The sequence below is a fragment of the Corvus kubaryi genome, unplaced genomic scaffold (assembly GCF_017639235.1).
Source record: "Corvus kubaryi isolate FWS band 111438036 unplaced genomic scaffold, C.kubaryi_AGA036_p1.0 37322, whole genome shotgun sequence".
Lineage (NCBI taxonomy): Eukaryota > Metazoa > Chordata > Aves > Passeriformes > Corvidae > Corvus > Corvus kubaryi.
Window position 1 is genome coordinate 6,197,886 of NW_024581101.1, and position 26,781 is coordinate 6,224,666.

Sequence of the window (26,781 nt, forward strand, 5' to 3'; positions counted from 1 at the left end):
ATAGTATCCAGCATTCCATCTCCTGGCTCTTTCTTGCATGCAGAACATGTTTCCCACAATCTGTTCCCTTCTCCCCGAGTGTCTTTCTTAAAGGAATCCGTTTACATTGACACTGAGCAGACAGTAGGAGAGTCCTGCTGGGTGCCCTCGCTATAACCTGATTTCCTCCCTATTTGTTCCTTGGGAAATGGTTACCTGCAGTGTTTAAACACACTTTTAGACTGCTGATTCAGAACTAAACAACTTAAAAACCATACAGGAATGAGATTTGCGGGCCCATTTGGAACACTGAGGCTTTTGCTGAAAGCATTTTCAGACAGCAGCAGTCGCAGTTACCCTTCCAGAGTGGCAGAAAGTTTGGAGCAGAGAAATTAAATCCTTGGTTCCCCTGGTCCTGCCTTAGCACTGCCTCTGTATGGATGTTAAAATTGAATTAATTATGCCTCTGTCTCCTGACAGTTGTCTTTTTTTCAAGCTTCAGTATATTTTCCTTGACCAGATGGTTTCAAATATTAATTTCAAATACTTCTCAGGCTCTGGACACCTCAGTGGTTTATGCAGGAGCTGGGGAGTAGCTGACAGTTCTGGGTCTAGCTCAGGTAGGCAAAAGTCTTTCTTCATATAGAAGACAAACAAATAAGCAGAAGGCCCCCTGCTAACTGGCATTTAGCAGCCTGTGAGAAATTATTTCAGACTTCCTTAGTCAATCCTGAAAGAAATACGCAAGTGATTTGCTGTTGATATTAATCTGCATTTAGGTTAACAGTCACTTCAGGATTTTTCTTTTTTTTTTGCAAACCTGGTGTGCTGTGGTCTTTGAAATAATGGTTAGTTCATCCCACCATAGAACAAGGCTGCACTACAGAGCTGTAATAAATTACTTTTGTCCAAATTATAATTTAATTTAAGATTTTGAAATATCTCAGGATGAAAGGTATGACATAAAATATTGTGTGCTTTTATAAAGCTTACCTGCTGCAGCTGGAATATCACAGAAACCCCTTGAAAAACAGCAGAGTTCAGGTAGGTGTAAAAGCTTTAGAAATGTGTCATTTTGGCAGGATAAATAGATTGCAAGACCTAATTCACAGAAGTGGCGAGGCCTTCTCTGGGTTTGTATTCTTTAATGAGCTCATGTATTTGCTTAATTAATGATGTCAGGACTGTGCTCCTTGTCAGGGTGTAAATACCCACCAGGAATGACTCCTGTCAATAACCCAGTTTGGAAGGAGGTGCTCACACACTACTGAGACGTGGCTCAATGGCCCTTCCAGCTCTGAGCTGTCCTGTTTCGATCCCCACAAGTACAGCAGGAGTCAGAGTGGATCCAAACCCAAACTGACAGAGAGGAGCAGCGGAGTCACAGCTCCCTCAGATATTTGCCTGGACGTGTTTCACCTGTGTGTTCAGCTGAAGAGCAACCAGTGCTTTATCCAACGAGGTATTAGAGCTTCATTTCACAGGGGCTGCTCATCAAGAACGATGGGCTCTGTGATCCATCCCGTGTTCAGCATCCTGACACTGCAGTGCCTTCCTCTGATTCCCACTGCTTGTTTGTCAGCCATGTGGGACTTTGGCCCTGGTCCTTGCAGGCATCAGCCCTTCTGCTGCTGTTGAGCTTCTTTATGACTTCCTTACACTGCTCACCAAGATTTCTGTGCTTTTTTTTTTTTTTGGGAAAAGCTCATAAAGTCAACACGGAACATATTGGAACCAGAAAGAAAGACCCATCTACCTTTTTGTTTGCAGCAAATTCCTCCCAGCAGGTCTTGTTAACTTGAGCTTCTTGTCACTGCTCCGTGGCTCCTCCTCACTCACAGCCCGTGAGCTGCCGTCCCTCAGCAGAGCCAGAGCACACATCTCTGTGTGACTTTATGGGGGTATTTAGCCTTTCAGATTTGAAGCTTTGTGCTGTCACTTGGCACAGCTCTTCCTCCCCACGAAGGCTTCCAACTCTAATTAGGACTACACACACTCCTGCTTGAGACTGCAGAGCAGAATGGGAAGATGAGGGAAGAAAACAAAAGGCACAGCAAAATAATATCCCTGCTTCTTTCCCCCTCTTTACTTGAACCCATTAAATTTTCGGTGTTTTCAGAGAGTTCACCATATTTTTTGGTGCTCTTGTGCTATCTCAGATTCTAGGCCTCTCTGTGCTTTTACTGCCTTTCAGAATATTGAATTCCTGGAAGGAATTTTTGATAGCATTAAAAGCACCACAGAGGGAATGGGTTTGTGCATCTCTTCTCCACCTTACATACACTGAAAGGCAGACAGTTTTTGAAAAGCTACTTTTTCAGATGCATTTCTCACTAAACTCTGCCTCTCCTGTAGTGAATATCAGTACAAACACCTGAAGTACTCTGTGCAGGCATTCCATCCGTGCCAGCTGTGGTACATTGTGCACCCAGAGCCTTTGTTGTGCCTCGGGGAGGAGCAGAGGTGCAGCTGATGTGCAGTGCAATCCAGGCACCTTCACAACACAGAGAAACTTAATTTAGGCCTGTTCAGCTGTGCAGCCATTCACAGGGAAGATGTGCTGTTCCTGTAGTACAGCAGAAATACCAGCATTGTTCACCTGTGACAAAGGGATTCTGGGGAGCTGAGGGTGGATTCTGGATGGGAAGAAGCACATGGGTATGAGAATGAAATAGAAGGGAAACATTTCTTCAATTCTTCTGCTCGTTTACACATTAAAAACAGGGATTTCTCAATGCAAATTACTGGAATAACTTCACAGAGAATAATAGAGAAGCTTACAAGTGATGCTATTTGGGTTAAATTGTGTATCTCAGTAAGGTGCAACTGAAGACTCCGAGTCCCCTCTGAGTTTGTTATGTTTGCCTTGGATTTCATATAATAGTCTCAACACTCAGGATATGGCCACTTGTGGCTGTTTAAATTGATCCAGATGGATCCTTCCAAATGATACCGAATTTTGCCTGTTGGACTTTGAAAGGTGTTTGGTTGCTGGTGCAATAAACCTCCCTGCTAAAAAAGGGTAATTGCTGTAAGGAGGGGTAAGCAAATACCCAGGAAATGGTCACATTTAGAGCCTGTCTGCAACAACAGACCAGAGCAAGGAAACTCCTGGGGTAAAAAGGATGGATATTCAGACTTCTGTGAGATTCTTTATTGCCTGTAAATTCTGTAGATTCAGGAAATTATTTATAAACTGGAACTGTATTTTTGCCTTGGGAAACTCAATCTGGTAAAACGTTCAGGAGAGCAGAGAGATTGTAAAGAGTGGTAACTATTCAGTTATTTATTGGGATTTTAAAATTCTGTCATTTTTATTCCTTGGAACCTTTGGATATAATTTACATATTGTTTCACTTTCTTGTTTTGATATAGGATAATTCACCCTTGAGGTATTCACTCACACTTATTTTATCTAGAAGGATAATAACACATTGTATCAGCAAATGATGTAGGCAAGCCCAGGATTTATAACAGGCCTGATAAGTAAATGAGAGTTTGAGTCAGATCTAGAAGAATTGGAAATTAGTTTTTCATATCTGCAACGTAAACACATTCCTGGAAAGTGGAAAATTCCCCTGCTTTGGAAGTCACTCAGCACACAGCTGAATATGGCTCTGTCTCAGCCTAATTCCATTTCAGATCCGCATCCTATGGGATGCAAGAGCTAGGACAAAGTTTGCTCATCCCAGTCCCAGCAGTCTCCCTCAGAGCTTGCCAAAAGTACACAGAACCTTCAGATGAAATGCCAGGACTAAACTTTGCAAGTAACAAATGCGAATAAATAAAAATAAAGCCTACCGCCAAACATAAATAAAATAATAGATTAAAAAAAGTAAAAATAGACTTCAAAAACGTGTCAGATAATACTCTGGTGTTATGCAGTTATCTAGGGATCTAACACATTTCAACAGAGTGTATCAGTCTGTGTACTCAAAGCCAAACATTTTATTAAAACAAAATATATCAGTTTTTAAAACAAGCTATGTATTCTGTTCCCCAAAGAACCCTTTGAGAAAGATGTTGTTTGAGCAAGAATTTCTCTGCAAGTTGATGAATGATTGGAGCTAATAAAGTGGAAATACAATTTTCAACAGGTTGGGCTTAGTTTGATCACCAGTGCACTCCAGTGCGCCCCTTTTATAACGATGCATCTATCTTCATGTGTCAAATAAATCCATATTTGTGCATTATCAAGTGCTGCGTGGTGGGTTTAATGAGGTATTGTGTTAGCATTTCTGTATACATGTGTTTTTATTCTATGGAAATCACAGAAAAAAACCTCTCAAAATGCCTCTTACAGAGACAGGCTTCCTGAGCAGCGCCCAAGACTTGTTTTCATGGAGGAAAACAGATCAGTTCCCAAGCAGGGGAATATTCCACATTGCCAGGCATTGACAAAGTTGCTGTTTGTGTGTTTATCTCAGCAAGTAAAGCAAATCATGGAATTGTTTGGGTTGGAAGGGACCTGAAAGAGACCTTGTTTTGCTATGGGATGATTCACCCTGGAGGGATTCATCCCATTCCAGCCCCCTGCTGCAGACAGGGACACCTTCCACTGGAACAGGTTGCTCAGAGCCTCATGCAGCCTGGCCTGGAGCCCTTCCAGGGATGAGTTACCAGTGTGCAGTGCCTTTGCTTTTGACCCTGGTGTGAACATCTCTATAAAGGACAATGTGCAAGCCTAAATATTCCTCATTGCTGGTTGTGCTTCTTGCTGCTGAGGCCTCCATGAGTGTGTGCATGCTGATTCTTAGGTCTTTGCTGATTCTAAGCTCAAAATATCACAACTGCTGGTGCTTTTTCCAGCATCCCTTCCAAAAGTGCCTGTGGCAGAGAGTGCCTTTGGAGAGCCCGTGCCAGCTGGAGAGCCCAGCCACCCCATGCAGTTGGACACCGAGCTGTGCAGAAGCTTCTTACACAGGAGACAGTAACTAGAGGCTGTGAAATGCTGAGGAAGAGGCATTTGGACCAAATCTGGTACCAAAACAACTGGAACAGTGGCCTGAAGTAATCTGAGCTGGTGCTGAAGAGGAAGGGCACCACGTACCCGAGCAATAACCAGCTCTCAGGTGGGAAATACAGGCCAAGCATGTCAGAGAAACATCTTGAGCCCTTTTAGACTTTTTGTTGTTGCCATTGGTGCTGTGCAGTGAAAACAGGATTTTGGAATAAAATAATCTTTAGGCAGTTGTGGTGATGAATCTGTTCAGAAGTCTTTGCTGCAAAGCAGCAGTGACTGATTGCAGGTGGACTCGGCTGGGACTTTGCCTCATAAATACTAAACCACATTCTTTTGGGAAATAAACAGGTGCTGCAGGACTGGTTGTGTCAGTGAGGTTCAAATCAGCATCTTCTCTAACGAAACTATTCCACCTATAAACATGGAAAACAAAATTTTGCAAACAAGATGCATAGATACATGTCTGAAATATTGCTTTCATGTTCGACCTCTAGGACTTCCTCCCCCTTTTATTTTGGGGTCTGTGTGATTATCTCTCCAGACCGTGTTTGATATAACACTGTGGTCTGCAGCAACTGCTGCAGATGCATTTCCCCAGTGTTAATTTTACTGTATAAAATAAACTCTGGCAATGTGGTGACTGGTTAATTGAACTATATAACCCTTTCTGGAATTTGTGACTCCAAGCCACTGAACAATATAATTCATCTCAGTTTTTATTAAAGTCCTAGTGAAATTGCAAGGCTGTAGTGTTGTATTAGAATGCAGAGAGTATGGTGTGTTACCAAGAAAGCCACCTCTCCAGTGGGCCTTTAATAAAATAAATGTTTTCTGATGGTGCAGTGCTTATTTTTAGCTTATTCCTGTTTCAGCTCAGAAATATTGCATCTAGAACAATTCAGAAAACTGTAAAATGTGTTTGAGGAGGAGGAGACGGAGGAGAAGGGAAAAGGTCACAAAGAGATTTAAATGTTAAAGTAAAAATTTAGAAATCAACATGATTGTTGCATAGCACGACATTGTGATCGGTAGAGTACAGTGGAAATACTGAATTTAGAAAGAATAAACTGCCTAACAGCATGCTCCTGAACCATTTGTTATTTCCTAATTAAAGCTTGTGAAAGGGCAGTTTATACATGACTATAATAAGCTCAGTGTGGGAGATGTCAGAGCGTAAATCAGACTCTCTACAGCACTGGAGCTTTAAACATCTCTAATGACAAGTGTGGTAGGTAGATGATACAAAAAGACTGTTTTGACAACATGATTGATTGAGATCTTGAAATATATAAGCAAACAAAAAGTGTGAATTCAGCAGGAAACGAAACCTGCGTGCTGTACCACACATAAAGTGTAAAGAGAGTGAGGGGAAGCTCGTGGCAAAGAAAGTTTAAAGCCTTACTTGTAAAGAAAAAGTCATAAGCAAACAAGCCTTTGCTATGCAAGTCAGGATTTATTTTTAAAATCTCAAAGCAGTTGTATTAAAGGGTACAGCCTGCACCCTGAGACACCACAGTGCATCTCTGGCTCAGTCTGAGGGCAGAACTTGTCCTGTGCCCTGCAGCTCACACCCTGTGCTCACCACCCCTCTTCTAACACACCCTGCACCTCCTCAGGGGCCTCTGTCCTCTGTTGTCCGTGCCCAATCTGAGAACCAAACATTTCACCTCTTTTGGGAGAATGGAGCCGTTTGCAGGACTCCACTGAAGTTACTGGTATTGCTTATTCACGTTTAAATTTTGTAACACCAACGTTCACAGGTAGGACTTTTAGATGCATCCCTTTCTGGCCAGCCTGTGATTTCCAGCTGGTTAAAATGGGAGCACAAATAAGTCAATGTTAAATGCTTTTCCATGTACTCCCTTCGGTGGAGACATGGCCGAGTGCATTCTGTGTCAAGCTGCTTAGTCCAGCACGTGGATCCAAAATGTCACTGGGGACAGAAGGGCAAGAGCAGGACATTTTAGATTACTTCCAGTTTCATTTTGACCTTTGAAAGATTTGAGAAGCAGGCCCAGCAGAGTGGTTGGATTCTCTCTCGGCACATTAGCAAAATACCCGTGTAATTAGCAGAGAGCCCCTGTCCATGGGGGCTGTGTGTGTGATTCTGTTAAGGTCACTGTGCCCCTCCGTGTTCTGTTTGACACTGCAGGATCTGTTTTGTCTTTATCCCACTGATGTGTTTAGTGATCTTACCAGAGCCTTGTTTTCCTGCCTTTGATGGGTTGCAACAGTTTGTGATGTCCAGTGCAGATCACTGGGTGCCAGGAGAAATGTGCTTCTCGCTACATCAGAGCGTGGGCTGACAGTAAGGTATGAACAGAAAGAAGCCTTTTCTGCAGAGCAAAACCAGAATTTGGCTGTTGGATGCAAGACTTTCATCACCCCTGTCTGTCACATCACCTACAAGTCACTGGCAAAGTTCTTGTCAGACACTTCATGTGCGACCTTGGGGTTTTTATTCTTTACTCTCCTAAAGCCTCAACCGTATCTTCTTTTCTGCTGACCTAGAACCAATTTCAAAGATAGCAAGGGATACCCAATGGATTTGTTCTTATTAAGGATGGGTTCAAATCCAGAAGCTTCGAGTTCACAGGAACCTTACATAAGTTCTGAAGCCACGGTCTGTGAACTGGATCTCACGGGAAGCTTCTCTAGATTCTCCTCTGATATTCCTGAATTCATACCTGTGTGTCTTAGGGCTGGAAAAATGCTATCCACTGTGACTATTAGAAAGTGGGGGGAATATTCAGGCACAGAAGAGAAGCTGGAAGTACCTGTCTTTCCCAAGGGTTTATTTGTCAACCTGCTTCTGTTTCCCCAATGGTGATGTTTTATTTGCATTTACAAAAGGATAGAAGAATAGAAGTTATGCAAATGTAGGTTTATTTAAAGGCTTTGACTGAAATACCAAATTGATAAGATCTTATCAGTGTTTCCACTGCCACAGTATCTGATCATTCCCTTCCTTCTTCCATTACACAGTACAGAATCAAGGAGTCATTCACTGAAATATTAGAAAAATGCTTGTTTATGCCATAGTCAAAATCTGGATTTAGCTGAAACACATGGTCATGAAGGCAAACATTGTCAGGGGATTTCAGAAAAGAGGGTTTTTTACAGCTATGTCCAGCCTAGGATAACTACAGGAGTAAAATATTGCGGCTGCAGGGGTCAAGGTGGAATTTATAACCATCCATGAGCTCTAGAGCACTATCTGGCTCTGGCTGTGTATGATAGATGTTTGGTGAGTTTGGTTTTGCCTCTTTCAGGTCCCTGTGTCCATAAAAATCAGTGACTGGGTACTACCTGTGGTACCTGCTCACGTGCTGGCTCCTGCAGCCCGAGAGTCTGAGGGGCTTCAGGGCTGAATCAGGAGGAGGGGGAAGAATAGGGGAAATTATCTTTGTTTTTCCTTGCAGCTGTTTTTCTGTCCTGTTTGACTAATGCAAACCCATACGTCAAAGTGGCACAAATGGGGTCCCCAAACCACGTGTGCTGTGTTTGAGAGCTCTGAACAACTTCCAGGGAGGTCAGCAGATACAAGATGAACACTCCAGGTTACTGAGCATCTCATAGGTGTTTTGCAGGAGGAGGTAACAGGATGGAGGAGAGTTTCAATTCAGCCATTAAAGTTCCAACAGCTGAATGACCTTACTCGATTTTTATTTCCTTTTCTCTCTTCCTCCCCCACGAATCCCTCTGCAACCCCAGCCCCAGTATTGCAGAAACTCTGGGAAAGGCAGCCTGGTCAAACAATCAGCAGAAGCTCCAGAGACTGAGAGGTACAAAAGGGGCATTGAACTGTCTGGGTTCTTTGGAAGGGACTTAGTTCCAGATTAAAACCTGCCAAATGCTCCCCACTGTTTTACATGCTGGCTGAAACAGCTTTCTACACACCTTTGGCTATCTTTGTTTTGGATCTGTAGCTGAATCCGTTCTGCTGTTGAGTTTAGTAAAAAGAGAGAAGTTGCTGAAGAGTTGGTAGCTCCATTTAACCTTCTGTGAGATAATGGCTGCGGGGTGTCCCAAAGCACCTAGATTGTCCTTCAGATACTGATAATGTTAGGAAAATAGGATTTTCATTAACTACAGCCGCTGATTTTTCTTTTTGAGAGGGAAGCCTTTTTCGTGCTGTGTCATTGTTATTATTAAAGGTTTGACTGTCCTGCACGGTGTATGGCAATAATGTCTCTGTGGAGAAAGAGTCTGCTTTTTGCTGCGATATCACCGTGTTCATCCAAGAATTTTTTTTTTTATCTTTCTACCTCCTGTTCTTTTACCATGGCTTGCCAGTATTCATAAATATGCGTTATCACCTGAACCTCTCCAAATTTCCCTGGCAGAATGTGCCTTTCCTTTCCAAAGGTCTCTATTTAATATGAACTGCTCTCCAATCAGCTCTAGCACCTGTTCTCTGGTTACATGGTGCATCAACAGCAATTTTAGAATTCTTCAGCAGCGTGACAGCTTGAAATTGTCATTTCTTTATGAACACTAGATGCACTGAAATCGTGTTAGTGCAGTTGTCATTTTCCTTTGTACTCAAACATTAGATATGTTTTTGTGAGTTTAGATGGGTGGTGAACAGTTTTTCACTAAGCAGCACGCTCAGTTCCCAGGAAATGAGAAGGGGTCTTTAGCCCAGGGTATATTTCAATGGTTACCCATAGCAAGGAGAATGCTTTTTAAGTGGTAGATATGGACACTTCAGCTTAGGACATAGATGATGCTGCCACATGAAGGACTATTTGAAGCACTTAACTTCATTATAATAAGTGGAATAACATTATCTTTACTAGCAGGGATTGAAAACAAATAATGTGTTGGGGGTTTTTTTGTTTAATATATATAGCACTAAGGAGAGGGAGAGATTTTAGCTCAAAACTGTAATGAAGTTATAAAATATGTGATGCTCAACCCAGGCAGCATTAACGTAATTTCATTGTTTTAACAGTCTCATTAGGAGTGTGTTAATATGGTCAGATGGATGAAGTGTCTGTGTCCGCATGTGTGTGGTTCCAGGGTGATTATGTGCCAGCATCTCCGTGGTTTAGATGGCTCAAAGCTTCAGGTACTGATTTTATATCCAAATGTTCATTGGCACATTCTAGATGAGGCTGGAAGTGGCTTTGTTTGATTTTAGCTGTTTGTATCAGTAGCTGAGAGAGTTCCCCAAACTGTCCATCCATAGTAATACAAAAACTGCAAAATATTTAGGCTGACTGCTGGGCAGTTATATCACTATGAGTAGTTACTTTAGGTATGAGTTAATGCACCTCTTGATGTTAAGGCTTTCTCTAGCACAGCCAAACAGAACCCGAAAATAACCTAAGAAACCATTCCTTCAGTTTCTTAAGCAGACAGTTCAGGTCTCAATTGGTAAACTCTCACAGTTGGGTTGTAGGGGGACTTGTGCTGGGATGGTAATGAAAGACGAATAATTCCTGGTGTTTACAGTTAAATTACTCTGCCTCTGGCCCTCTCCTGACTCCTCTGACATGCATGACTGACACAGTCAATACTCATATTCAGACAAATCCTAAATAACCATCTCTTTTCCTGGCCTGTCATGCAGCTTCTTGAACTATCACTTTGAAATCATGGTTGCTATTTTGTGACAATCTGAATGCTGCCATCTTTGTAGCTGATCCTATCACCTGCTTCCTCTGCCTTTATCTCTACAGTGTTGATGCAGTCACTCCTTACTGTCTGTCTTGTAAATATTATGTTAACATTGATGTTTAGAATGACTTGTTTTCCTTTGCTCTGCTCTATTCTTATCTTACCCTGGAATCTCTGTATTAATTATGCTCCCCCAATCTCCTCCTCTGCTACCCCTGCAGATGTGCAGACATTGTCTTACTTCCAGTTCAATCCTTTTGTTCCTGCTCCTTCCATGGATTCCTCGGTGCTGTTCATCACCGAAAATTGTCTTCTCATTCTTACAACCTTTTGTTGTGCTATTTCACTTGATGTGTTCATCCCTCTTCCTAATATGACCTTTATTTCCTTATCTTGACTGTCTCTGAGATAATTAGTTCATATCTGGAATGATCTTTCTTTCTTGTCTACTGAGTAACTTCTCTGTTTTCATTTAGTTCTGCCAGAAATCCTGCCTAGAAAATCAGGTCCGCAGAAATCAGTAAAGACACTCAATTGACTTCAGGATTTTGCAGCAAGCCTTAAGCAGTCTTTTACCTTTCCATGATCAATAGCCCAAATAGTGTCACTTAAACTGTTCTCCATTATCAAATTGCCCCCTTTTTTTTTCCTGTTTGCAATAAATTATAAGGTCTTTGAGAAAGGTTTCCATTTCTGTCTATGCATGTATAATAAGGATGCAGTAGTAAATAACTTTTATTTCATCATGGAAATGGTCTTTGAACACTGAGGAAGAAATTATTTAATTTTGTTATTTTAACATTTAAATGGACACAAACTGAAGAGAATGAGGAACAGAAGGAAAATACACATGATTGAACATTAATATTTTACTGTAAGAGAATTAAATATCCTAAGGAAATAATGAAAAACTTCTTCCAGATGATAGTTAAAGTTTGATGAAATAATAATAAAAATTTTATCTTCCAGTTGAATGAAAACGCTCCATATGTTGTTAAATATGCCTAAATTTGAATTTAATTTTGTTGGGGTTTTTTTGCCTCAGCCAACTGCTGTACGTGGAGATGAGTTTGCTACAGATAAAGCCCAGGCCATCCCTTGCTTGTGTGATCATCTGTAACTTTTATCACATGATTTTTCTTTTGGATCCTCCTGCTGTCCAAATCCTTGAGGGCAACTCTGAAGTAAATGGCTGAACAGAGTAAATTCATGTGCAAGGAGCACTTGTTTGTTCACAGAACATATTGTGTTTAAATACTTAGAGATTAAACACTGATTCTTTTTGAAAAGTAAACCAGTGCATTTAGGACCATTGTAACCATGGAACAGACACCTTATGGATCTTGGAGCATTGTTTTATATCTTATTTGTATTTTTCCATCTGCCAGTGCAGCTGTGACAGTGGAGCTGAGTGTCATTCTTGCACTTTGTGTTCTGCATCTGCTCCATAACAGTTTATCTCTAAACCTTTTGTTCTGTGCCATTCCTCACTCTGCCTGTTCTGCACACTCTTGATCTTTCTTCTGTTTATCATTCCCTGCTCTCTGGTATACATTATCATGTGCAGTATCCTTGCAAGTTCCCTCTTCACATACGCTGAGACTGTTAAAACTGCCTTTTTGAAATCCTTTGCAACAGATTCACTTCATGCCCTACACCTTTTATTAAAATTTATCTTTTATATCTGTTTTCTTGAAGCTATCATTATTCCTTCTAATAAGCACATTTTTATAGCTAGTGCAATTTCCCTTCATCAACCACCCAGGCCATTCCCTCTGTGTCCACCATCATCAAATCTGTCTGTGAGCAGTCATGGCAAATGAATAATAAATGTTCCTTCAGAAAAAATTTCTCATCTGCCTACCCTTTTGTTTTGCATAAACTGGTGATTTCCCCTGAAATATCTTTTCATTTTATGCGCAAGATCTACAGATTGCTGTAATGTTCCTTCAAACCTTTGATACGCTGAGTTCCTGTCGTAACTCCTGGTGTTCCAGCCTGATGTGACTCCCTCTGTGCCAGTCACAGGTTTGTTTTCCCAGTTACTCCCAAGGGGTAAAAAGAGCCTTTCTGTAGCTGTCCCTTACCATCCTGGGGCATGTTCCCTACCTGGGATATGTTCCCTACCATCCCACTCCTGCGATCAGACGCTCACAGAACAGCTGATCTTTAGGAGTTTCCCATGTGTCTGGCCTGAGCCGCTCACAGGTTGTTCTGGTGGGGTTGCAGCAGGGCTTTAGCTCGGTGCTAGCTCGCATTCAGAAGAGCAAATTTCCCTTTTCCCTGGAACCTGTCCCCGCCGGCTGTCACGCTGCGCTGCCGAGCTGGTGAAGGCAGCGGTGGGCGTAGCCTCACATGGCAAAGCTCGGCAGAATCACTCGGGAAGCTTCAGCCGGCAGAGGATGAGAAGCTGGTAAAACAGCCTTGCAGGTCCGTGCTTTGGGTTCGCACGCGTGCCCACGGCAGGGGCTGCGCCCGAGCCGCCCCTCGGCTGCGGGAAGCTGCGGGGAGATGCAGCGAGAACGCCCAAAAGGGGCATGGCACAGCTTCGGGGACTGCGAGGGCACCGGGCACCACTGGACATCCAGGGGCGTTTAAGAAGCTGGGCAGGGCCTTGGGTTTTGGCCTTTGAGGAGAGAAGCAGTTCCTTGGCACTCGCCAGGCAAAGGGGCGATCACTTTCTGCTCATTTATGCGTGAGGTATCTCTGCACATCTCTGTGAAGGAATCTTCTAAGAAAATAATGCATGTGGCAAAAAGCCAGCCAGGGGAGCAGCTAGAGGAAAAGTAACTGAAGTGCTTTGATTCCAGGCATGAATATTCTAAGCAGACAGATACATGTTAACTGTACCTGCTACCTTTAGCACACTCATTTTGTTTAAACTCGGTACAGTCCAGAAAACATGAGATGCTTTTGACACTCCTGCTGCCCACATTACTTTTAACAACTCATCTGTAGAAGCTTTTTCAGAGCCTAGGGGTGTTGTACTTCAGTGTGTTCATTCTTCTCAACTTCTCCTGGTTTGTTTTTTTTTTTTTAAACAAGTTTAATGAAACACATCTTTAATTAGCAACACGCTAATGAATAAATACAAACAGCTATGCCCTTACACACAACACTGTGAAGAAGAATATCAGTGTGAATATTAAAAATTAAAGCCAACGTTACAAAAGGCAAATATGTTGAATAAATAATGGCTGCTGCTATTTACAAAGCACACAAACCAAGAAGGGACCCTCCCTTGTTAAAGATGGGAAAACTGGGGGGAAAAACAGAAAAGCTGAAAGAATCTGCAATAGATTTTATTTTTTTACTCTTTCATTCCATTCCTCTGGGACATGGTCTAGTTCTTTTTATTACCCTTGTGAATGTGTGGAGGAACCTGCAGTACAGGGGATGAAAGCTTGGGTGCTGATGGCAGAGGATGAAGAGGCAGAGCTGCTTCCAGGGCAGGAGCTGCTCCTTTCACAGCTTGGGCCACGATGCTGCCTTCACTTGGGCAGACGTTTCTGTTCTTAGGGTGGCTGTTTAGACATTTAAGGATCTTTGAGACTTTTTGGCAAAGCAGAAAGTACAGGCTCAAGCTATTTTTGTATCGCATTAATATCTTTGTTCCTTTTATTTTCACCTATTTTCAGTATGTTCTGTTCCTGTTCTGTCTGTAGTGACGCTGTGCACTGAAGGGTGTTTGATTTTTAGGTATGACTAAGTGTCAGTGGTAGATCAGAAAAATTCTTCACTGGGCCAAATTTGGATGTATTTATCAAATAAAAGCAGTCCTGTATTCTCAACACAGATGAAACAATTATCACTCCGCAACATATAGGCTATAGTTCCTAAAGAATTTTAGAAAACTCCAGGGGTAAGCATGCAGCAGAATTATCAACTGTTTGCTAAGATTTATAGGAGTAATTTGTTATCGCACTTATTTTCTGCTACAATACTGAGGTTGGGAGCAATGATAAATGCATAATTCAAGGACTTGCATAATGCACCCTTAAGTATTTAAAGATATTCCTGTAGGATCCTGACCATCCATTTCTAAGTTCATAGTCAAACTGTGTATTTCAAATCACTTTTTTTTTTTTATTCTTGAATTTTAAAAAGGTTCCCTTTCAGTATAATTATGATCTGCACTCTGCCAGCTTGTGTCTAACCAAACTCTTTGCCTTGGGGATTTGAGGATGTTGAATAAGTAGTGCTGTGGAGCAGCAACACATTTTCTCTTAAGATTCAAACACAGAAATAAAAAACAAACTAATGATCAAGAGGTAGTCTCACACAGACCTCGAGTATTCTGTAATGATATACAGACATATTTCTGCTTTTCAAAACAAAAATATATCCAAGACTGAACCCAGCACTCATCTTCTAAAAGTGCTGCTTATTATTCATTGTTAACAGATAAATGCAAAGCTGTGTTCGTACCAGGTACATATCTCATACATTCAAGCAGATATTCAGTATTAATTCCCATCACCCGCTTTCATCTGTGGAAGCAGGAGAGGCTTTCGTGACACGGGTAAGGATGAAGAAGAACCAGCAGAGGTTGTTCACACAGCAATATTCCGGAGCAGTCCAAGTCTGTATCTCCCGGTATGGGCTGAGGCATTTGCTGCCGTCCCTGCGCCCGCACAAGGAGCCCCAGACCGCAGCTGCCTTTACCTGCAGCTGCTTTAGCAGGGCTGTGTCAGTGTCCCCTCGCTGGGGCACAGCACCGCACTCAGGGGAGGCTGGGCCGGAGTTCCCGCAGCCAGCCCCGCTCTGCCTGCCCCGTCCCTCCGCCCGTCCTGCAGCGCTGGCACTGCAGGGAGCCAGAAACATCTGCTGGGGTTCAACTCCAGGCAGCAGCTCAGCCCCGCAGCCACTCACTCCCCCTGATGGGAGGGAGGAGGGAAAAGGAGTGGGAAAGCTCCTGGCTTGACACAAAGGCAGTTCAATAAGTAAGGCAGAAGCCAAGTGTGCAAGCAAAGGGAAGAAAGGAATTCATTCCCCACTCCCATGGGCAGGCAGGGGCTCAGCCATGCCCAGCAGAGCAGGGCTCCGCCCTGGGCAGCGGTGACTGGGGAAGACATCACCATTATTCCAAACCGCTCTCCTCTTCCTTCTTCCACTTCCCCTGCTTTATATGATGACCACGAGGCCATACATGGTCTGGAGCATCCCTTGGGTCACTCGGGGTCAGCTGTCCCGGCCGTGTCCCCTCCCAGCTCCTTGTGCCCCCCAGCCCACTCACGTGGGGTGAGGAGCAGAAAAGGCCTTGGCTCTGTGTGAGCGCTGCTCAGTGATCAGGAAAACATCCCTGAATTACCCACGCTGTTCCCAGCACACCTCCAGAGCACAGCCCCATACTGGCTGCTCTGAAGAAAATTAACTTAATTGCAGTCAAAACCAGCACAACACTCCTGGGCTTTATTCCCTCTTTTCCCTGGACCTAGCAGGATTAAAAGGAAGCAACTCCTACATAGGTTTGTGGCTCTGCTGGCTGCTGCTGTTGGCTTTGGATGCAGTGAACTAGAATTCTAGAAAAGAGCTGTTTCTGTAGGGAATAAATTTATGTAAAGATAGAGAAATTAGAGGAGAAATTCTTTCCTTAATGCAAGATCAAAGGGAAGGACATGGCCGTAAAATTCATCTTTGATCGCAACGCTGATGAATTCTGAGCTGACTCTATCTCAATCAGGTCTGGAGATTAGTGATCAAGAATTATTTCTCTTGACCTTTCTGCGTGACTTTTCCTTATTTGTTGGGTTTTGTTTGAGATTTTTTTGTGTGCATGTATGGTTTGGGTTTTGGTTAGTTTTGGGGGTTTTTTAATAGGAAATTTTTTTGAAACATAAGTAAAAATCTTGTTGCAGATTTTGGAGGTGCCGTGCTTTTGCTGTTTGCCTTCAGGAACTGTAGAGTTAGACCAGAGCTGAAGACCTGCAAATCCCACCTGCACAGTTCCTTAATGCAGTAGTGCTTTAGAGCGATGTAATACAGTCACTGTGGGAGTGGAGATCATTCTCAGGATCATAGCGGTGAAGGAATTCATCCATGAGACTCTATTAAGCTCATCTTCACACTATTATGAAGTCTTGAGATTGCCTGTCCTTTTAATGGACTGTAAGTTCACTTTCAAAATGATACTATAAAATGATTCAAAGTGTGTCTGCCCAAAATACAGAAACTTTCATCCTGTGTATTTACCAAAGCAGTCAGAGTGCCTTGTGAAGGAAATAAAATAAGAGAATACTTTATTATTTCTTAGATGTGGCGTAGTCAAAGGGCATTCACATAAAAATATGTGTTGAAAAGAAATATGACAAAAATACTCTTCTAAAAGCTCCTTGAGGAATATCGGATGGATCCAGTGATTCAAATGTGAACAACATTTTCACATTGGTGGTCCATTAGTCCATCTTTTCCAATGAACCTGAAGATAAGACATTGCAATGCAGTCTGGACACGCTTTCCCCTCATCTTCTGTTACTAAGCAACTTCAGTGAAAATGGAAAGATGAACTCACTGGTATTGATGTGGTGAGTAGGAGCACATCTAGGCTGCAAAGCAGGATGTTGCCTGTGGAAGAGAGAAAAATGGTATTTCCGAATAACAATGAAAGCCCAAATTAAACCAAGCTGTGATGCACACTTCTTTGCTGTTTCCCTAGGTTTTGTTTAAAAACACAGGACAAATCCAAGGAGAGTTCCAGCTGAACACTCATCCAGTTTCCTTCCTGCCTCAGACAGACGTTGGATGAAAAACTGGTTAATGTGTGCATTGAAAAAGGCACGGTGTAGCAACCTGTTACCTCTCCACTGCTGCCACAGTTCTGCTGCCAGAGCAGAGGTGCTCACTCCAAACTGTGTAGGGTATTCAGTTTATCTGATCATCAGGGAAGGACTCCAGCAGCAGATCACAATTCTGAAAGACTGTGATGAGTGTAGAAAGTGAAGTTACTGCTATTGCTGGAGAAGAATGGGAAGAGTAAGATGGCTCAGTGTAGGCTTGGAAACTTTTTAAGATGTGGTTGTATGCAGCTCTCAAGTCAGCCTGAAAGCCTGGCTAGGAGAATTGGGAAGTAAATACAAGCATTCCCTGCAGCGCTTTGTAGTTTCGCTTTAGAAGGACTGGGGAGAAACAGAAAGATACTAAATGAATTGAGAACTTTAATCAAAAGGACTAAAAAAGAGATAAGCTGACTAGAGGAAAAAAAAATGCAGGTTAGCAAACAAAGAACAAAGAGAGTGTTTGAATACAATTACCAAGAAATAAGGAATAGAAATAGGGCACTCATGCAGACAGAGAACAGGGAGGGAAGGTTGAGCAAGACAGGATTTTTTGAAGATCCATATGGAGTTGTACAGAAGGTATCGGAGGGAAAAAGGATGCAGAAGTTCATCTGTCTCTGAGAACCTAATTGAAGTGAAGGATGGAAATTGGGTCAGAAAAAAATAACAAAACCCTCCTTCTCTTCCTCCCAATTTTCCTTCCCTTCCTTTAATATTTATGTATGTTATTAAAGAAACATTTCTGGAAGGCACTAAGAGCAGAAGCTGTAAGTATCCCTGCAGAGAATACCTTGCTAGAGCAAAATGTTCAGCATTTGTGCCTGACTCCCTCCAAGCACAGAAACAGTGACTGGAAACTGCAGATGACAACTGGGAGGTGTGTGGGAAAGGCCAAACTCAGATAAATGACAGTGCAGCCAGGGTAATAAAGGAGATATAGGAGAGGGCAACAAGCAAAAGCAGTGACAGGGACGGAGGAGCAGGAGGGATGGCACTGCAGTGTGGAGCAGCGTGCCAGAGCCAGGGTTTGACATCGCCAGCAAATGAATGGGAGAGTCTCTACAGCTGCAGAGGATGGATCTGAGATCCTCTGGCTGGCACCCCAGGGAAACACTGTCTCTCGCTCGTAGTGTGGCAGTGGGAGCGTAGTTTGTCATGCTAAAGCAAACAAACAACCCCCACCTTGCTGAACCGTGGAGTAAATAGGATATTGACAGTCTGTTCTCAGTGAAAACACCTTCCAGAGTGGCAGTAAAAAGCACTTCGATGGATTTGGTTTTTCTCTTAAAGCTGTAGTTTGACAAACGTTTCTTTTGGTGGCAGTACTGGCTTAAGCAGCTTGTATCCATGTCCTGGTCACCCTGGCCCTCTGACACTGAGCTGCTCAGGGGGCAGGTGCTGACCACAGCCTGGGCCAGTTCAGAACACAGCACCCCAGTGAAGCGTCCTGGTGTGGTGTGTGCTGGGAACGGGGCGAGGCTGGGCATCAGGGCGGTGGGGCTGTGAACCAGCAGTGGCACAACAAGAGAATGCTCGTGTCCACCACTGGCCTTCCCAGTGGATGGACAGATGGAATTTGGTTCATTTAATTTGCATGGAGGCAGCAAGTAGACACAGGTATACTGCTATACCTGAAGCTTGGAACAAAAAAATGTTCTGGTGTTGGTACCCTGAGTAGGGTTAGAGATAAACGGCTTGGAAGTCTGTTTTGGGACTTTACAATGATTTAAATGTTTCCGTCACTAATAAAGCCTCAATTGCTCCAGGAGGGACCTGGTTTTCTCACCATGGAGTTTCTCTCTGTTGACATGTTGGATGCTGAGGACTTAAACACACGTGTTTCATTGTAAACCTCAGTGAAGCATGTTGGTTTACCAGCTTCTGTTCCTTCATATTGAAAGGAGAGTTTAATTTCATTTAGCTGAAGAGGGTGGTCTTGTTGTTCAAAACACTGAACACAGAGAGGTTGGACTTGCAAAAATACTTAAATAAAGATTTCTCTGTGCCTTGCTGCAGATGCAGGAGCAGGAGGGTGGGTGAAAGAGAAGCATGCCAGATTTCTAGAGCAGCAGGTACAAGTATTGCCCCCCATATAAGCTGAGAATAGTTGCTTTTGACGTGGGACCTGAGCAGTGGAACAGCTTGGGTTTCTGAACAAGAAACTCTTGATTATTTTTTGGATCTTTTTGCTTTTATTTGGATTTGCAGAGAGAGGATTTTGTCTGTACTCCTGCTGTAGAACCGACTCATTCTGAATATTTATCTGGCTCACACAAGTGACTCTGTGTCCCAATGGAAACAACTCAGGGAAGCCCAGAGTACCAGGGCCCTTCCAGGGTCAGTACTTTATGCTGTGCTTTTTTGATATACTTAATTTGAGAGGCAAGAATGTTTGCTTCCTTCCCAAGGATAAGTGCATGCTTCACATAATGGGGAATTCTCAACTGTGCTTCTTTCTCTGCAATGACTCTTAAGATATTGATACTTTGGTATCCTGAATCTGGGTTATAAATTGCTGCAGAGTTATTTGTTAATAAAATGTGCAACACTGTGCCACAGTGTCTTATAGCAGGTGAATTTCTGATGTAGAGCTACCTGACTTAGCTCTTGATCCCATGACGGAAACTTGGATTATTTTTCTACTTTCTTAAACCCACCCTTGAAACAGCAGAAAGATGCAAACACTCAATTTTTTACTCACCAGGTAGGCTTCATTCCCATGCAGGCTGTCTGCCAACAATTAGAGATTGTAGTTGGCGGGATAGAATTTTAATTCTGTCCTTTTTGGTCACCTAGGAAAACTAGTGCTAACACCAAGGAAAGTGAACAAATTTCTGGCAAAACTGAAACATTCAGTTGTTCAAAAGCCAGTGTATAAAACAGTATATAAAATGACAACATCTAAAAGCTTCAACAATCCCCTGAGGGTGTCCCATTTCTAGCTTGGAATAGAATAATGTTTAAGATCTAGTAAATAGCAGATTATTCGATTCATTGCAAGTAGTTGAAAACTGCATTAATCAAGAGAGGTAGCTGTTGTGGAATGCCATGGTTACAGTGAGAGCATGTTTGTTTGTTTGCTTTGCTGTGTAATCAAACACACAAAGTTGTATGAAACAAACAGATTAAGGAGCAAGAAACGAACAATGGAATTATTAACAGGCTAACAGCAGGCCCACTACTTTGGACGAGGCACACTCGTACTCTGCAGGTGTCAGATGATCTGATTTAGGCATCCAGGAGATGATTCTTCATTACTGCTCTAACCTGCTGAATCAATTAGCTCTCTCATTAGTGGTTTTACCGTCATATTCAACTCTCAGAGAGGCTGTATTGCCACTGCAGAGTGTTCAAGGGACATTGATGGCCTCTACCCGAACTGCTGCATGAGGTGGTTGTTGCTGTGCCAGGCAGGGGTGGCAGTCCCTCCCTGCCCTCATGTGCACACCCAGCTCCCCTCTCAGGGCAGCAGCTGTGGGTGGGTTCTGTTCCGTATTGCCATCACAATTCCTGGCAAAATGATATGGAGGTGCTCTGAGTACTGCTTTCACCTCCAAGGGCATCTCAACAAGGTGTGTTGAGCATATTCTGACCTCTTACCATCGTATTTCTTTTTTCAGAGAAATGTATTTTTTCCCAGAGTACACTCATGGCTGACAAACGGGTGATCTCTCTGGGGTTTGTTGTAAAGCCCCCTGTAGGATGCCCAGGTGGATGTTTTATTGCACTTGGATCCAAACTGGCTCGGGAAGAGTTCTGTATTCACCCCCAGCAGAGTGTTTTGCCCCTCAGACGTATCTCTGAGTTATTTTGCTTTAATCAGTGGCATTATGATGATAGAATGGGAAAACAAGGCCCATCACCCTCAGTCAGCACAGACATATTGTCCTACCCACGGAGAGAACATTCCTTAACTTGAGAGAGGAGAGGGATCTCACTGGGAGTTGTGCCTGAGTGAGCAGGACAGAATGGGGCTACCATTTGTAACCAGCAGGGAAATTGAAGGAAACACCTGCTTTAGTTTTCAGAGAAAGATTAGTGTTTGTGATGGACATGTTTTTGCAAGGTTAGGCTGGCAGGTCTCTGCAGACAGCACCACCCTCCCCTCTGTCCTCTGTATTTTCTGTGCATGTTTCAAATGGATTTGGATGTCTCAGAGGAACTGAACACTTAGGAGCAAACCCCATTCTCCTGCAGCTCAGTCATGACTAAAATAGCTTAGATATGAGAATAAAGAGCTGCCTGTAGTTCGTAAGCAGGACTAGCTGAGTGCTGCTGGAGCTGGAGTGGGAGCAAGGATAACAAGAACACGTGGTCATTGGGGGGGAGCAGGGAGTCACCATGCACCAACCCATGTTTTCAGGCTCTATTTCAGGACTGTCAAGCGTTTCTCTCGTAGCAGCCCAGGCATGTCTATTGATTTGCATGCTGTGGTTTCTGCTCAACAGATATTCCGTAGATCTCAGAGTACTTGCAGCTTAAAAAGAAAATTCAGCAGCCAAGGAGAGCAATTCAAGAACTGATCTTGCTTTAGTCTTCTCGGGCACAGTTACTATTGCAGGAGGAAGAAAGAGAAATAATGATATCAAATCAATAGTGAGGGAATGAGTCAAAAGAAGATTGTGATGTATGGGATATAAGAGAAAGGAAAAATTACTGGTAAATGAACTGGACCAAATCCTGATGCTCTCTGAATCAGTGTGGAGACAGCAGGCAGGATTTGGCCCTTAATGATAATAATTCCCTTTTCCTGGAAACTTACTGAAGCTTTCAGTGAAATTATTTCTCAAAAATAAAGACATGTGTGTCAGTGTAAACACTGTGATCAGTTAAATGCTAACTAGCATGGGTTTGTGAAGTCTCATTCGTTAATCTTTCAGACTGTATAAGAGAAGGCGCTTTTGAAGTGCAAAGTATTATCATTATCATTATACGTTCATAAAACAGGTTTTGTGCCTCATTCAAATGTAAGAATGCTGAAAGTGGCACACAAGGATGCCAGATCTGTGCCAGATCCTGAGTCTCTGCTGGCTTCCCCACATTCTTCTCACCTGGAAGAGTCTGAAGGGATGACAAGCTTTCTGATGTGCAACGCCTTGAAATTCCCTTTTTAATTTCCTGCTTTCCGTGCTTGAACTGCTCCGACACCTGCTTTGTTTCTGATGACTGCTTGTAGATTATTTGTGGGTTTTGAGGGATGTCCAGCTCAGGTCCCTCTGACTCTATGATCATACTTAGATGCAATTTAACACAGTCTCCTCGCTCTGCTTGTACACAAATAAACAGATCCTAATGCCTGGAAAATCGGTAGGAAGGGCAGAGAGCACAGTGCTGGGTCCGTGAGGTGCAGGGAATTTGTGCATTCACACAGTGATGGGAAGGCAGCTGTGAGCCTGCTCTGCCTGCACTCCTGGTGCACAGCCCTGCAGCCTGGTAACTGATCCTGAGCCACTGAGTCCTGCTGGGAGCCAAAGAACACTGCCCTGGGCTCAGCAGTGAGCCACACCAGCACACACTGGTTAAAGCGTGGTCACTCGCTGCTGCTCATTACAAGCTGTGTCTTGTTAAATACACCAGCACCAAGAAGGGAATGAGAATCGGTGTCAGCGATTCCTGCAGCTCACCCGGCTGGTCTGAAGGGAATTGGCCTCATGACACCTTGGAAGGGAGCTCAAGGGCAGACAGATGGACACCGGTACAGCCTCCCCAGGGAAAGGGGAACATGGATAGGGGGCAATGTGGAAAAGCTGACTTTTGGCTGCCTTGGACATCTTGGAATATGTGCAGGCGTGTGTGCTGGGCTTCCACAGTCAGCTGAGAAATCCAAGTGTCTTGTAGGAGCAGAGAACCACCTGTTGTTGTTCAAACCATTGCACTTCTCCCATCTGAAGCCTCTGAGAGTCCTTCATCTCTATCCTTAAAGCAGCAGTAGCCAGCTTTTGAAAGCAGTACATCAGAGTCCAGCACAGCTCCCTGGAAGGGAGCAGTACATCACAGAACCTCTCTGGGTTTTTTGCCCCTCATTTTTCTTCTGCTCTTCAGATAAAACCTGGCTGTGTCAGGCTCCTTGGAATAAAGCTGTGAACATTGGAGGGGGCAGAGAGGCAGCTCAGCTCCTTCCTGCACAGCTGCTCAGGAGGGAGGCTCAGGGAAAAGCCTCCCGTGTGTAATCTCGATTATTGATAAATAAGTGAAAATTGATGTTTGGCCCTGGAGTTCAGTACTTGAAAATGCCAATGAAGTAAATGGGGCTATAAAATCACTGACTTAAGCATCTGTCATACTAAAGAATCTGTGAAGCAGCGTGGCACAGGCACAAGGTATGCTTATCTCCAGGGACGAGAATAACTCTCAACAGAGCTGAGCAGAAATGAGAATTCTCCAATGGGGATTTGCAGAAAGAACATCACTGAAATTTTTCTGGAGAGCTAACTTTTTTCCCTCTGTGAAAATTAAAAAGGACAGGGGAAGGTTGGAGGAGGGGGAAAAACTTTTCTCATTTTTTATTGCTTTTTTTTTTTTGTATCTCCTGGAATACCATGTGCGAGTACAAAACTTTTTTCTTCTGCTTTCTCATACTTGTTTTTTTAGGCAGCAAACTGCAAGAAATTCAAAAATAAGGAAAAACATAGCCTCAGCTTATTTACTGCTTTCCATCTACCAAAAGATGCAAGCCATTCACAGGAAACATCGAAACTCCATTTTCTGTAAATCATATTTTCAGCTTTAAAAATTGTTTTGCCAAAGTTGTTGCTTTCTGTGAAAGAAAATCTTCTGTTACGAAAGTATCTTTTTGTTCAAAAACATTCAACCAGTTATAGCACTCAGGAATTTGCACTCAGGTCCTCTTTTAACTTTTTTTTAATCATCATAATTTTTTTCTTTTTTTTTTTTTCTTTGCCTTACCTTGATTTTAAGGTTTTCTTTGCTTACCAAATTAATTTCTTGGTTTCCTCATCTGCTTCACATCATTTTACCTGAGCTGTTTATTTATTAGCCAACCCTCTACAGAGGTAAAAATTAAAAGAAAAAGAAAAAAAAACCAGTATTTTGAAAATAAGTTAGACCTGGAGACAGCAAACTGCCATGTTTCACTCTGATGATGTGTGAGTTGCATGCTGATTCCATGGGTGATAGATCTCTTGAATAAGATGTGCTTTGCACTCTTCAGTGCTGTACACAAGAGAAGTTTAATTTAAAAACCTCACAGCAGCTCCTGTTAATCACTAAAAAATGTTTTTCCTCGATGTACATAGTCTGAAAGAATTACTGAGATATCTACCATTGACTCTCACCTGCTCCTAATAGCTCTCAGTACTGATTCCTAATTTATGTGTGCTGTTCAGCTTTACCTTTATGTGTTTAGCATGTGAATCCTGACAACTTAGGGAGCTCTCTCTAGCAACTTTCAGGAGCTTTAAGAGATCAAGTAGTTAATTAATTTCTGAAATGACATGGAACCCAAAGATATTTCACAAACTTTCTTCCCTGTGTCCTCAAACAAGCGAAGTTATTGGAGAAGCCCCTGCCTCTTGAAATAAGAAACACAAACCTATTTTGATACAGGAAGGATATGATAGCTTGCAGAACACGGCAATAATAATTAATTTTTAATGTTTATGGTACTAAACAAGAATAATTCTGCTTTTATCTGATAATTTGACAGTCATGCCTAGCCTGAGCTGATGGGCAGTGATGCCGTGCCAGTGTTCTGTGTACGCCGTGCTTTCAGCATTATGCATCATGTTTTCAGCATTACTGCTGAGTGTGAGACATATTCAGAGAAGAAATGCTCTTGCCCCTGCAGTGCAGCTCCCGTTCTCTGGCTTTAACTGTGGTCACTCAAACAAAGCCCCTCAGCTGCCACACGCCAGGAGTGCAGCACAGTTACCCCGTGAGTGGGATGTTTCCGCTGATCGCTTCCTCACTGCCTCGGTGACTGCAGTTGGGGCAGTGCAGGGAAATGCTTCTGCTTGGTTTCTAGAAGGCTTTGGCTGCTGGTGTGGGAAGTGACCCAACAGACAGTTTGGAAATGACCCAACAGACGTTCCAAAGAAACGTCATTAGCTCAAAATTCAGAGCTGATATTGAGAGAAGGAATGGCAAAGCTGGTCTGACTGTGCTTTGTGGACCACTGAGCCGGTGGGCTCGCTGCTGATTTATTGTTTAGTGCTTGGTGGTGACTTCCTGTTCACTGCTTTTCATGGGTTTGCTTCCATTCTTGTTTTTCTTCTTGTAGGTAGGTAACGATAGCAAATAAGTTGCAGAAAATTTCGAGGCAAAAGCCCCACAAGCTGCCTGGGCTTGCCTGAGTGTGTGTGGGATGAGCCCCTGAGTCATGAAGGTCACACCAGGAGTCCTGAGGTGGCAGGTCACACCATGACCCAGAGGAGCATGGAGGTCTCTTCTCACATAAGTTGCTGTGGGACCACCACAGCAGGTCCATCTCGTCCTTTGTCACTTCCACACCCTGTGGGTGTCTTCAGCTCCAGGTAGGAGAGATCTGTCAGCAGGCAGGTTCAAAGAGGAAGGTTTTGTGAAGAGGAACTAGTGTGAGTGAGCTCATTTAAACTGTTTGCAGATTGTCTGAGGAGATCAAGACTGTTATGGATGTGTTTGTTCAAACTTGCTCAATTAATAGTTTTTATTTGATCTGGTGGATAAACTGTTTGCAGAGCAGTTCAGTGAGAGTGTTCCATTGATTATTTGATATTCTGTGTTTATTGTTAGGTTTACATTCCTTGCATTATATACAAGATGCAAGATTATTTGAGAAATGCCTCATCTATAATGTGTAATAGATCCTCCATCAGAGTAATGAGCATCAGCTCTCAGAGTTCAACAGGAGCAATAGTTAAGGTATTCATGATCACATAAGAGTGCTGTAACTTTGGGATTTAGCTGAGCTATCTGTGCAAAGAAATTCATGGGCACTCACAGTTTTGTCCCCATAATTCTTGCCCACAAAACTCTTGTATCACAGGGGAACAGAAAATGTGAAGAAGTCACAGAGTGATAAGGAGGGTTGTCCCAACAACTCTGCGTTTACCTGCTTAGGATGAAAAATGACAAGAGATGATGAGAGGCACTGTTTTTCCTGCTTTTCCTTTCATTGGGAAAGGCCAGGAAGCGAATCTTCCATAAAAAAACTTGGACAGTCCCTGTCCCCACCAAGAGAAACAGCTCCAGTGCAGGCATTCCCAGGCCCTGGCAGAGGAGCAGCCCAAGGAATGGCTGCTCTTTCCTGTCAGAGCAGCGCCACTGCTGTAAAACAAATTACCAGCAGGCATTTAACCACTCCTCACACTGCTGTCTCCACAGAAATAGCTGGATACCAGTATTTCATCTCACATCTCAGTCTGATTGACCCACATAATCCTTCTTGTGGGTATGCTCGTGCAGAGACAAAGGAATGAGGGGGAAAACGAGCTCAGAAAT